Source organism: Hyperoodon ampullatus (assembly GCF_949752795.1).
Source record: "Hyperoodon ampullatus genome assembly, chromosome: X".
NCBI classification, from domain to species: domain Eukaryota; kingdom Metazoa; phylum Chordata; class Mammalia; order Artiodactyla; family Ziphiidae; genus Hyperoodon; species Hyperoodon ampullatus.
Window position 1 is genome coordinate 131409048 of NC_136913.1, and position 12010 is coordinate 131421057.

Sequence of the window (12010 nt, forward strand, 5' to 3'; positions counted from 1 at the left end):
CCCAGGGCAGGTCCCCTCCCCCAGCCTCAGGGCCCCGATTTGGGCCTTTTGCCCTTGGTGCCAAGGGAGGGAGGCCTAGTGGCCTGTTGTTCCAGCTCAGCTGGCCAAGTCACCGGCAGGTCCAGGGAGCCCCGGGCAAGCCCCTGACCCTCGGCGGGCCCCTGTTTCTATGTGGCCAGGCTGGGCCCTCATCTCTCATCCTCCAGGGGCCTCCCAGCAACCCAGCCCTGGAGGCTGGCGTCAAAAGAAAGATCGCAACCGAGGCCAAGGTGGCAGCAGCACCTCGGAGACCACAGGTCGTGGGCGGAAAAGGCCTGGAAGCAGGCAAGGGCATGGCCATGGGCTTGCAGACCCTGGCGCTACGGAGCAGGCCATGCCCTCCCTGCCGGCCTCCTGCCTCCTGGCCCAGGCAGCCATCGCCTGTGGCAACGTCAAGATGAAACACGTTCCTGCCCTGTCCGACCCCAGCCTGACCACGCTCTACCTGGCAGGTGGGTGTCCCCTCTTCCCTGAACCCACTCCCGCGGCAGTGGTGAGAAGGCCATACACCTTGGTCCCTTGGCCACTGTGGCTGCCACGCCACCGCGCCTGGGGACGGCCCACCTCCCCTCTGACCTGGGACAGTCACAAGAGCCAGCTCCTTCAAGGAGTGTGTCACTGCTGCCTCCGGCCCATGTGGGAGAGGTACAGAGTGGCAAAGGGGAGGGGTACAGCGGGCCCCAGAAAATGGCTGCCCCATGTGTGCACAGAGAATGAAATTGCCAAGATCCCGGCCCACGCGTTCCTGGGACTGCCCAACCTGGAGTGGCTGGACTTGAGCAAGAACAAGCTGGATGCCCTTGGCCTGCACCCCCATGCCTTCAAGGTGCGCAGCAGCCCCTCATCCTGCTCTCCCGGGGGTTGGCGCAGGAAGAGGGCCCCGGGCATCCTCTGCTCCCCCCGCCGCCCTACCTGGAGTAGGAGCTGTGCAGAAACCCAGCACCGCGGGCTTTGATGATTTGGGGTAACACGGCCCATAGCTGTGAGCGTGGGGAGCAACACAGATCCTTGGGCCCCACAAGGAAGCAGCACTCCTGGGAGAAACTTAGGGGAGTCCCAGAAACCCCCAGACAGGCCTGGTCCAAGAGGGAACCAGGAAGCCACAATGCAACCAAATGGGGGGTCCCTGGGCAGGATGAGCCCAAAGCCATGCCCGGAAGGCCTAGCGCCAGCCAGCAGCACCCCAGTCTCCAGTGCCCTCTTCTCCCCCAATCCCCTAGAGTCTGACGCGGCTGAAGCGTCTGAACCTGGATGGGAACTCACTGTCCACGGTGCCGGCCTTGCCTGCCTCCCTGCAGGAGCTCAAACTGAACGACAACCTTCTGCAGGGCCTGCAGCGCAGCAGCTTCCGGGGTGCGGGCAGGCCCCAGGGGACAGGGGCCAAAGGGGCTGGGCCTGAGCAGCCACGGAGGCTGAGAGCAGGGGCTGTCCAAGGCAGCCTGGCTGGAGGGCAGGGGTGGGAACACCAGCCCAGGAAGGCGGCCCCGGCTCCGAGGGCCGGGGGGGTCTCTGGAGCTACGGTGGGCAGCTCCCAGCAGGCCTTCTGAGCTCGGCGGTCAGCTCACCTGCCCCTCTACCCGCCGTCTGCAGGGCTCGGCCAGCTGCTGACACTGGAGGTGGAAGGGAACCGGCTGCACGATGGGAACATCTCCCCCCTGGCCTTCCAACCCCTACGCAGCCTGCTCTACCTGAGGCTGGACCGGAACCGGCTGCGGACCATCCCGCCCGGCCTTCCAGCCTCCCTACAGGTGAGCTGGGAGCCCCGAGGCCACAAGAGGCAAAGCTGTGGCTGAAAGACAGGAGCGTCTGCCCACGCCAGCCGGGCCGGCGGGTAGAGCTGCCCATGGTGGGGGGGGGGGGAATTTTGACGATAAACCCACAAGGCCTGAGCACCAAAGGGCCTTTCCTCTGCCTGACCTAACCTTCCTGGAGCCCAAAATTGAGCCTCGAGGACGGTCCTGGACCCGCTGGGTGTCCCTGCACACGGCTCATGGCCTCTCTGGGCCGCATGATCCCCCGTGCTTGGCGGTACTCCCTGAGCCTGTGTCCTGTGGGGCTCTGAAGAGTCATGACAGGGCTTGCGGGTGTTGCTGGGATCCTTTGCACAGCTGGCCATGGCCCTGAGAGGGGCAGGGACGGAGGGCCCCAGTGGAAGGGGGCAGGGGACCCAGCCAGGCTGCCAGTGAGTGGTGGGTGGGCCGCTCACCCTGAGCCCTGGCCCTAGGAGCTGCACTTGGGCACCAACGTCATCGAGGAGGTGACAGAGGGCACACTGAACCGCAGCCGCAGCCTCAGCATGCTGGTTCTCAGCAACAACCGGCTCCAGGAGGACCGGCTGGCGCCCCGCGCTTGGATCGATCTTCCGTGAGTGCTGTGGAGTCCAGAGAGAGAGGATGCTCCCCAAGGAAGCAGAGAGTCAGGAGGGAAGGCGGAGAGGGCTGAGGGAGGGCGCTGTTGCTCAGGCCTGGTCTCTGGTGGGTCACCTGGGTCACCTACCTCCCTGCCCAGGGCTCAGGGTGGCCTGGGCCCTCAGCCACACCTGCTCCTCCAAGATTTCCCTCTGTCCCTCCCACCCGACAGAATCCCCAAGGCCACAGAAACCCCCTCCCCTGCCCATGCCTGGAGGTGCTGTGGGCCCAGATGGAGGGGCAGCCTGGGTGGTGGGAAGCCACATGGGCAGGAAGGGGCATGGAAGAGAGATGGCAGCCATGGGAAGAAGGCATGTGAGTTTCCTAGGGCAGCCATAACAAAGTACCACAAAGTGGGTGGCTTCAAACAACAGAGATTTATGGTCTCACAGTTCTGGAGGTCAGAGGTCCAAAATCAAGGTGTTGGCAGGGCAATGCTTCCTTTGGAGGTTCCAGGGGAGGGTCCTTCCTGCCTCTTCCAGCTTCTGAGGGCTCCAGATGCCGCTTGGCTTGTGGCCACATCCCTCCAGTCTCTGCATTTGTCTTCACGTGGCTTCTCCTGTGTGTCTGTGTCTCTCCTCTTCCATCTCTTATAAGGACACCTACCGTTGCATTGCCCATCCTAAACCAGGATGATTTCATCTCAAGATCCTTCACTTACATCTACAAAGACCTTTTTGCCAAATAAGGCCACATTCACAGGTTCTGGGTAGACATATCTTTGGGGGGGCCACTATTCACCCCACTACAGGAAGAAGGGTCCAGGATGAGTCCCCATGGTCTCATTTGGACGGCTGAGTCGGATCGCTGGCAGGAGGGGCCCAGGAACAGACAGGGCCCTTACAGGCACTGCCTAAGGAGTCAGGATGTGACCCCGGGAGCAGCTGAAGGGCTGGGGAAGTACAATCCATGGGATCTGAAGACCACCGAGGCAGGGCAAGAGTGGGGGGCTGGAGGGAGGCAGGGGTTGACAGGCCAACCTGCCATTCCAGGGACTGGAGCCTCCCACCCTGCGTCCTCGTGTTCCAGGAAAAAGTTAGCAGGACGTTTGGGTTTAATTATTCCTCTTTCCTCTCCCCCTGTTGCCAAGGGGGCAAAGGAAAGCAGACAGCAGCCTAGGGAGGGGCCGCCCAGCCGTGTTCCCCTCCCGCCACGGGGCCTGGGCAGGGGGCTGGCGGCCAGTCAAGCCCGGGCTGGCGCCACCCAGCTTTTCTCCAGCTGATAGACGGGGAGCAGGCTGGTGGCTCGGCAGGCTTGGGAGGCACCGGAGCCCCCGCCCCCATGGACTGAGGATGGCTCCCATCCCAAGGCCCAAGGGCTGACCCCACCCACAGGGGCTGGGGGATATCACTGAGAGAAGTCACTTTGCTTGCTCGGACCCGTTCTAGAAGCATCACCACCCTCTGCTCCTGGTTTCCCACCATGGAGTGACCTGGGCTCACTGCCTGCCTCCCTGATCCCTCAGGGTTCCCTGGCCCTGACCCCTTGGAGCCTTATTTTTCTGTGGTGAGCTAGGTAGGACCCCTCAGACCCGCTTTTCCCAGCCTCAGCGGACAGAGGAGGGCACAGCAGCCAGACGGGGCCTGGCCCTCGCCAGCTGTTGGGAGCCTTGGTGGCAGCTGCCATCTGGGGGCAAATCCCCACTCTCCCCTTGGGCGTGGACCAGGGACCCTGACTGTGGGCTCCAGCCGTTGCTGTGGTCTCTGCTGGGCGCCACTAGCTCCCCACCCCACCCCCGACCCCTGGGCCCACAGGAAGCTGGAGGCCTTGGACTTGTCGTACAACCGGCTGGTGCACGTGCCCTCCTTCTTGCCCCGGGGCCTCCGCCGCCTGACGCTGCACCACAACCGCATCGAGCGCATCCCCGGCTACGTGTTCGCGCACATGAAGCCGGGCCTGGAGGTCCTGCATCTTTCCCACAATAGCCTGCGTGAGGACGGCATCCACGGCGTGTCCTTCCTGGGCCTGCAAGCCTCCCTGGCCGAGCTGCTCCTGGACCACAACCAGCTGCAGGCCGTCCCACAGGGCCTCCTGGGCCTCAGGGCACTGCAGGTGCTGCACCTCAGCCACAACAAGATCAGGTAGGGCCGACGGCCTGTGGCCATCCTGCTGTCCCCCCACCCCACCCGCGTCCCTACCGCCAGCCCGGGAGGAAGCTCGGCTGAGGCCCGGAGGCCCAGCCTGGTAGGTTGGCCAGGTGCTCTGGCCTGTGGGCTCGTCACCCAAGGGCCTCAGAGGCTGAGGGCGGGACTGTGGAGGGCATCCTTCACTGCCCCCACCTCCCCACCTTGGTTGCCATGACTGGAGGCTGTAGCCAGTGGCTGGCAGGCCCGGGCAGCCAAGGTGGACGGCTGCAGACAGCAGAATCTGGGCAGGGGGTGGGCGGGCGGAGGTTGGGAGGGCTCTGGCCCAGAGCAACAAGTGCCGAGCCCCGAGTGGGCAGGTGGCAGGTGGTGGCAGCGACCCGCCTGACCCTCCACCCTGGGTCTGGTGTCTGTGCCTCGGTCTCACCACCCCCTCGCTGTCGGGCCCTTCTTTCTCTCCTCTCACCTGAGGCCTCACTCTCCTTTCTGGGGTCTCTTCTCCTCTGCCCCGCCCTGCTACCCCCATTCCACAGGTACGTGCCCCTGAATTCCATCTGCGACACACGCGTGGCCCAGGACTCCAACCTCACCTCCACGCACCTGGAGAACAACCTTATAGACCGGCGCCGCATTCCACCCACCACGTTCTCCTGCATCCGGGCCTACCACAGCGTGGTCCTCCAGCCCCAGCAGGGGGAGGGGGAGTCCGCCTAGCCCCACCAGCCTTCCCCACCCCACCAGCTCTTTGGGGACTGGGTGGGTGGCGGTGCATCTTTGCACCACTGGGAGAAAGATCCAGAAGACCCTGCTGCTTCAGATGCGCCCATGTCCCATTGACTGCTGAGGCCCCTTCACTTAGTAAATGACCCAGCCTGGCATGGTGCTGGTTTGGACTTGAACGTAATAAATGCATCTCACTCAAGCCCGCTTGCCTCCACCAGCCTCCCTCCCTCCTGGATCTAAGCCGCCTGTGCACGCTGGCATTCCGTTGTGCATGGAGCCCCCAGAACCCACATCCTGGACACTGCTTTGTCAGCAGGGGGTTAAGAGGGCCTGGTTCTAGAAGTTTCTCCGAGAGCCTCCCCACCCACCCCCACCCGCCCTGGCCAGGGTCCTGAAGTCCCAGCATCACTACCCTCTTGTCCAGGAAGCATCCCTGTCCCAGGAGTGGACGCACGCAGGGTGTCACCACCCACTGGCTGGAGTTGCTGACTGTCCACTGAGCCCTAAAGACAGGACCCATCAACTGTGCTGGGTGGGGACGCAGGCGCTGCAGAGCCCCCCGAGGTCCCTGGAACAGTTGTCCTGCCTGTGTGAGGGGCCCCCAGGAACGGGGCGTGGTCAGTGTGTCAGCCTCCGCAGCTGTCACCGCGCCCAGTGCTGGGGAGGGAGAAGGACGGTGGTATGGGGGTGAGAAAGACACAGCCGAGTGACAGGCATGGAGGATGCGGCCGAGCGGGATGGGCCCCGGCCTTCAGTGCTGCTGGATGTGGGCGCAGTGAAGGAAGCAGGGCCCCAAGTGCCCACTGCTGAGACCTTGTCCCGCCAGCACCTCGGGCTGGCGTCTGGGCCTGGGAACCATGAGTCTCGCTTCGGTCCTATTCTGTAGCCAGTCCCCCCCACCCCCCCTCCCTGAGTTCTCAGCAGAGAAAAGGCCAGACTCTGGAAGGGGGCAGGGAGAGGCCTGGGAAGCTGGTGGAGTGTTTGCTTTGGACTCATCCCTGCATTCCTTCTCCTCCGGGGCCTGGGCCCACAGATATGGCACTTCCTGTTTGGACTGGGTCAGAGGTCAGCAGCCCTGGAGGCGCTGGCCCTGATGGGGAGGGCCTGCTGCTTTCCCAGCTCTCACGACCCCACCTCCCCAGTATGGCTGCCTGGCCCCAGCACCCCCTGCTCCAGGGCAGTCAGTCCCCAGCCCCCTCCCTGCACTCAGAGGTCAGGCCCCCTGCCGGGAGGCACAGGAAGTTCAGGCTGGGTGACCCCACCCCCAGCTGCTCGCACTTCCCTTCTGAGCAGGCCCTCTGGGTTAATTCCACTGCAGATGGGGAGTTCTCAGCCCTTGGAGCTGCTGGCAGGTGGGCAGACAACACCTCAAGAGGGCCGGGAGGTCAGGGCCGGGGCTTCCAGCAGCTTGAGGCCAGGGCCTCCAGTCCTAGCAGGGAGGTGGCGGTGGCAGCATGGCGTGCCCCGGGTGGGGGGCTGGTCAGCAGTGCAGCCAGTGACGTCCCCGGACAGACCCCCAGCCAGGGGAGAAAGTGCGGTGCAGCCAAGACCGGTCCTGGTGGTGGGACAAAGCCCACCCTGCCCCCTCTGCTCACTGGTACCTGCGTGGCGGTGGTGGCTGTGCCCCTTCTCAGGGCTGGTGCTGGCCCTATCGGAGGGTCCAGTGGTGGGCGTGGCCCAGCCAGTAACCCAGAAGCACTGGGCATCGCAGGCTTCCTTGTGGTGATCGTTGTGGTGGTGGGGGTAGGACTGAGGGTAAGAACACTGGGGACAGTGGGAGCCGGGCGCGGGTCACCGAGGCTAACGAGCGTCCCAGCCACAATCCCAGAGTCCCGTCCATTGACCTCCACCCAATTCTTCTCCAGCCCGCCCACTCCTCGTCCCCAGCGCTCCGACTCAAGGGCCCGCCGCCCACTCCTTCGAGAGGCTCCCTGCACAGCCGGTTCGAAGCCTTCCTCCTGTCTCATACCCCACGTGGTGGCCTGAAGGAGAAACAAGCCCAGGGAGGAGCGGAAGAGAGCGAGGAAGGCAAAGGATGTGTCAGGCCGCCTCTCCGTGAGCAGTGCCACCATGACAGGCATGCGGGGCCCGTCCAGAAACTGCCTGGCCCCCCCGCCCTGCACCTGCTCCCCCTCGTGGCCCCCACCGGAGCCTCCTGGCCCTGGGGCAGCAGGCAGATGATCCTGGCCCTGCTGCTGGAGGCTAGCCTCCCCCAGGGGAAGACCACGGGGCCCCGCGCTTCATGGCGTCCCTGCGTCTTGCTGGCTTCGCAGGAGGCCCACAGATGCCTCCCTGTGGCACAGCCCCCGGTCCAGCTTCCCTCGTCTGGCCACACCCAGAGCGTGCCTCTCTAAAGATAGCTAGACACAGGCCGGGCCTCCACGGAGCCCCCTTCGAGCCCTGAAATTACAGCCCTGGCGACCCGGGACAGAGAGCCGCTGTGTGATTATGTCCTCAGGGGAAGGTCAAAAAAAGCTCTGGCATAGAGAGTGCCAGCTTTCACCAGCCCCGCCTCGGCCATCAGCGCTGGTAAACTTCCAGAGAGCGGAGGCTCGCCTGCTCCGCAGCCGTTCGGCTCCCTCTGAAGCCCGGTAGCGTGATTCTCATCCAGAATGGCCCCCTGCATCCAGACGGTCCCCTGAGCACACGTTACACCTGCCGCCCCTTGGGGCTCCAGGATGTCATGACTCTGGCCTCAAGGAAGCAGTGAGGCGGGAGGGGCGGCCCCTAGTGACTGTGGCTCTGCCCCTGCCCAGCCCTTGAGGGTGCAGAGATGGGGGGTGGATGAAACCAGCAGGCCGTGAATTCGGGGGTGCCAGCTTGGGTTCAGGGGCTGCAGCGCCTAGGAGCCTCGAGGGCCCTCTCCAGGATCTCAGCTGAGTTCTAGGCAGGGTGGCATGCTCAAGAAGTGACCTTGATGTATGTGTGTGATGTGTCCCTGCCTGGAAATTGGTCCTGGAGGTGGAAGGGGGCTCCTGTGGGCAATGCCTTGCTCTGGGCTGGCCGTGCAAGAGCCCTGTGAGAGCCCTCCAGGGAGGGGTCGGAAGGCAGCCCCAGGCCGCCACTGCAGAGCCTCCTCCTCCCAGAATTCCGCCCTGCGCCCCATCTGGTGTGCTCCAGGACAGTGAAGGTCACCAGCAGAAGTTGAGGCTGATTGACTCAGTTCCCCGGGGAAGGGACAGACGATGCAGAGGGGAGACCTGAGAAAGGAGTGGGGAGCCCAAAACAGACAGGGGGACTGATGAGCAGAGGCAGAGGGGAGCGAGCAGGGCAGGGAGGCCAGGAAGGCCCTGGAAGGGGGCTGGCAGAGGGCCCCTGAAGGTCAGGGGCGGGCAGCTCTTTCTCGGCCCCAGAAACTCATGGGCCGAGCAGCTGGGTGGGCTGGAGCCCAGGGTGGGGGGGATCTCTGTCAGCTGCTGCCACCTCTATAGGGGCTCCCTCTGAGCCCCTGGAAGCCCTGCCCACTGGGCCACCTCCCAGGCTCCCAGGCTCTGCCCTTCAGGAACCCGCATCAAAGGCAGGGTTTCGTGCCCACAGGGGATCAGAGGCTTGAGGCCTGCCCCCTGGGAGCCCTGCTCCTGTCCTGGGCCTCCCCTTCTCACCCTGAAGCCAGGGCACCAACAGCTGCAAGCCAGGGGGACGGGCTGCAGCTGACTCCGGGTCCTTCTCCACACACAGGCCTACAGGATGGCAACAGGCTCAGATGGCCCTGCCTGGGGTGGACCCACAGCTGCTCACCAGCCCTGCCGCCCCTCCTCTCAGCCCCCTTCCGCCCTGCACGTTTCTCTCCCCACCGCCGCTGGCTTCTGCCTGCCCTGCACCCCTGCCCCAGTACCTTTGAGCACCTGCCCTGGGCTCTGGGGCTCTGGGCTGGGCACCGGGGTGTTGGCAGGGGCAGCAATGACCCAACAAAGCCTAGGTGAGGGCTGGCTGCTCTGCACCGGGACACAGCAGTGTGGCCTGAGGACCCGGGCAGGGGCAGGGGTGGGGCCCCAGGGCAGGACGCTTTCCTGGGAAGCCCGAGCCGGCCACCAGGCTGCTTCTCAGGTCAAGAGAGCCGCGTTCTTCGCTCCTTCTGGCAGAGGGGTCTTCTGCCAAGGGGCCTGCTGGGGTTTCTGGGCTGAGGGGCGGGCTGGTGCCGGCAGGATCACCCAGCCCTCCGAAGTACCTGGGGGGAAGTGTCCAGGCTGGGGCTTTGGGGGCCTGTCCAGCGGTGTCCCAGAGGTGCAGGGCATGCTGGGAGAGGGCACTGCCCCCCCCCCCGCCTCCCCCGGCCCCACCTCTAATCGCTCGGCCAGCCCTGTCTGCCACTGGTTCTTGTAGAGCTAAGACAGCTGTGCATCGGCCTCCTCCAGGGGCCCGGGGGCCTCAGGAAATGCCTGCTCTTCCTTCCTGCCTTGCCCCCCGTGCCTGCCCTCCCCTGCCTCCTGCTGCCTCCTCGCAGCCCTGAAAGGCCAGAGGGCAGGAGGCTGCAGCTCTGCTGGCCAGCAGGGACGTGCTGTTCTCAGCGCTGCTCAGAGCTGAGGCCTGGGGAGAGGGAGGGGGAGGGGGAGGCCCAGGACTGAGGTGCCGGCCGACTGGTCTGGGAGTGGCCCCCAAATTAGAGGGCCAGGCCCAGTGACTCAGTGGGCCTTGGGCCGGGTGTGCAGTTATGGCTTATTGCAGACTGCAAACCACAGACACAAGAGCCTTCCAGGCGCAAGAACCGTATTTACGGACATATTGCCCCAGACGTACCCCCAAACTGTGGGAAAGAGCTCCAAGGCGCACGGTGTCGCCTCACCACCGCCCGCAAGTTGCTCCCTCCAGGAACGTGCCCGGCCCACCACTCGGCCTTCCCACCTCATTGCATCCCTGCTCCCCACGCCCTCCACACCTGGCCCTGGGCTCTGCCTTCCACCGACAACGTCCCTCTTCCCTACTTGTCTGCTCTAAGTCATCTCCTCCAGGAACCGTTCCTGAGCCTCTGGCGCTGTGTGAGGCCCTGGTGTGCCCCAGTCCCCTCCTCACAGACGGGACCTTACTCAGTAAGCGACTTGGCTCCCTGGGCAATGGGCATGCCTTGTGCCCATTTCTTTTCATTTGAACATTTTTTAAACAGCTTTATGGAGATAAAATTTACATACCATACAATTCACCTATTTAATGTGTACAGTTCAATGGTTTTTATTTAGCATATTCACAGAGGGGGCAACATCGTTATAGTCAATTTTAGCACATTTTCATCATGTCCAAAAGAAAACTCATACCTTTAGCTGTCACCACTCTATCCACCACCATCCCCCCTGGCCCTAAGAAACCACGAATCTACTTTTTGTCCCTGTAGATTTGCCTGTTCTAGACGTTTCATGCAGAATCATGCAATATGTGGTCTTTTTCAACTAACTTCTTTCGTGGAGCACAGTGTTTTATACGTGGTTTGGATCCTCTTTCTCCTCCTCCCCAGCTGTGACAGGGGATGCTGAAGCTCAGTGGGGCGACCCAGAGATGTTTGAATATGTCGCCAATAAACAGTAAAAAACAAACAAACAAACAAGCAAAACCGACTCCCTGTGTCTGGAAGGGCACGTGTTCTCTCCAGTCTCCTGCTCGCAACCATTTGTAACTGCCTCACCCAGGAAAACAAGAAGGAGTCGGAGTTCCCGGCCTGGCCCTGCTTTTCTTACTTCTCCCTTTTCTGTGGCCCAGCCTGGAAGCTTCTTGCAGGCAGGCAGCTTGATCAGGCCACCATTGTGTCCCAGGTCTGACCAGGGATCCCTGAACTGACGCTGGTGAACAGAAAAGGGGTCTGGGCCCAGCCACTCCCCGTGGCAGAACTTTCTAGACCCTTACCTGCCTGATGGCCTGAAGCTGAGCACCAAAAGACTAAACAACAGCTGGCCGGGTGGACGGGACCCTCAGGCCTCACCCCTGTTCTCCTTTCATTGGCCCCGCCTCTCCCTGGCCTGTCCTCGGCCTCTGCCCTGTTGAGCTTTTTCTCTTTCTATGCATTTTTCTTTTCCTCTCCGTGGAGTTCTGTCCTGTCTTGTGTTGCCTGCCTTGGTTTCTTCCCTGTTCTCCTTTGCAGATCTCAGTGTCGCTCCCTGCCTCAGTTTCCCGCCCCATCTAAACCCTCACCTTGGTCTCCCCAAAACTGCTCTTGCAGGAGTCTCCCCATGACCGAGGCTGGGTACACGGGCCGGGGGAGGAATGGGACCCCACCCAACAGGAAGGAGGAGTCGTGCTACAGCCCTGGGCTCATCTGGGCCCTCGGGAAGTGGCTGAGCTTCCAGCGATGGCGTGGATGTCATGGCTGATGCCGGCCTCTTCCTGGGACGCTTGGTGGGCTGACTCAGTTACCCCTGTAAGTGGCCAGCACAGGGCTCAGCCCCGAGGAAGTGGCCAGCCTCAGAGCAGTTATTGCACCCTAGGGGACCTGCTCACATGGAGCAAGAAGGATGACTCGCTGGCTCCTCCTCTCTGAATCAGCTTCTCTGAGCCTCAGCTCGGGGCAGGCAAGCTGGGGAGGACCCCCAGTATCTGTGCTGCGTCCTGCCAGCCCCCAGCTGAGTCCCATCCTGAGATCACACAGATAGGACCGCTTCCTCTTTTTTAGGGAAAAGAGGCTGCAATGGGCTGGGAGGTGGGGCGCCCAGCGTGCCCGGGAGCCTAGATCAAGCCCTTCCAGAAATCCACAACAGCTGCCACCCTCATCCCTTTCCAGGCTGGGAAGTTCTGGGAAGGCTCAGGACCAAATTCCGGGGTCCCCTCACTGGA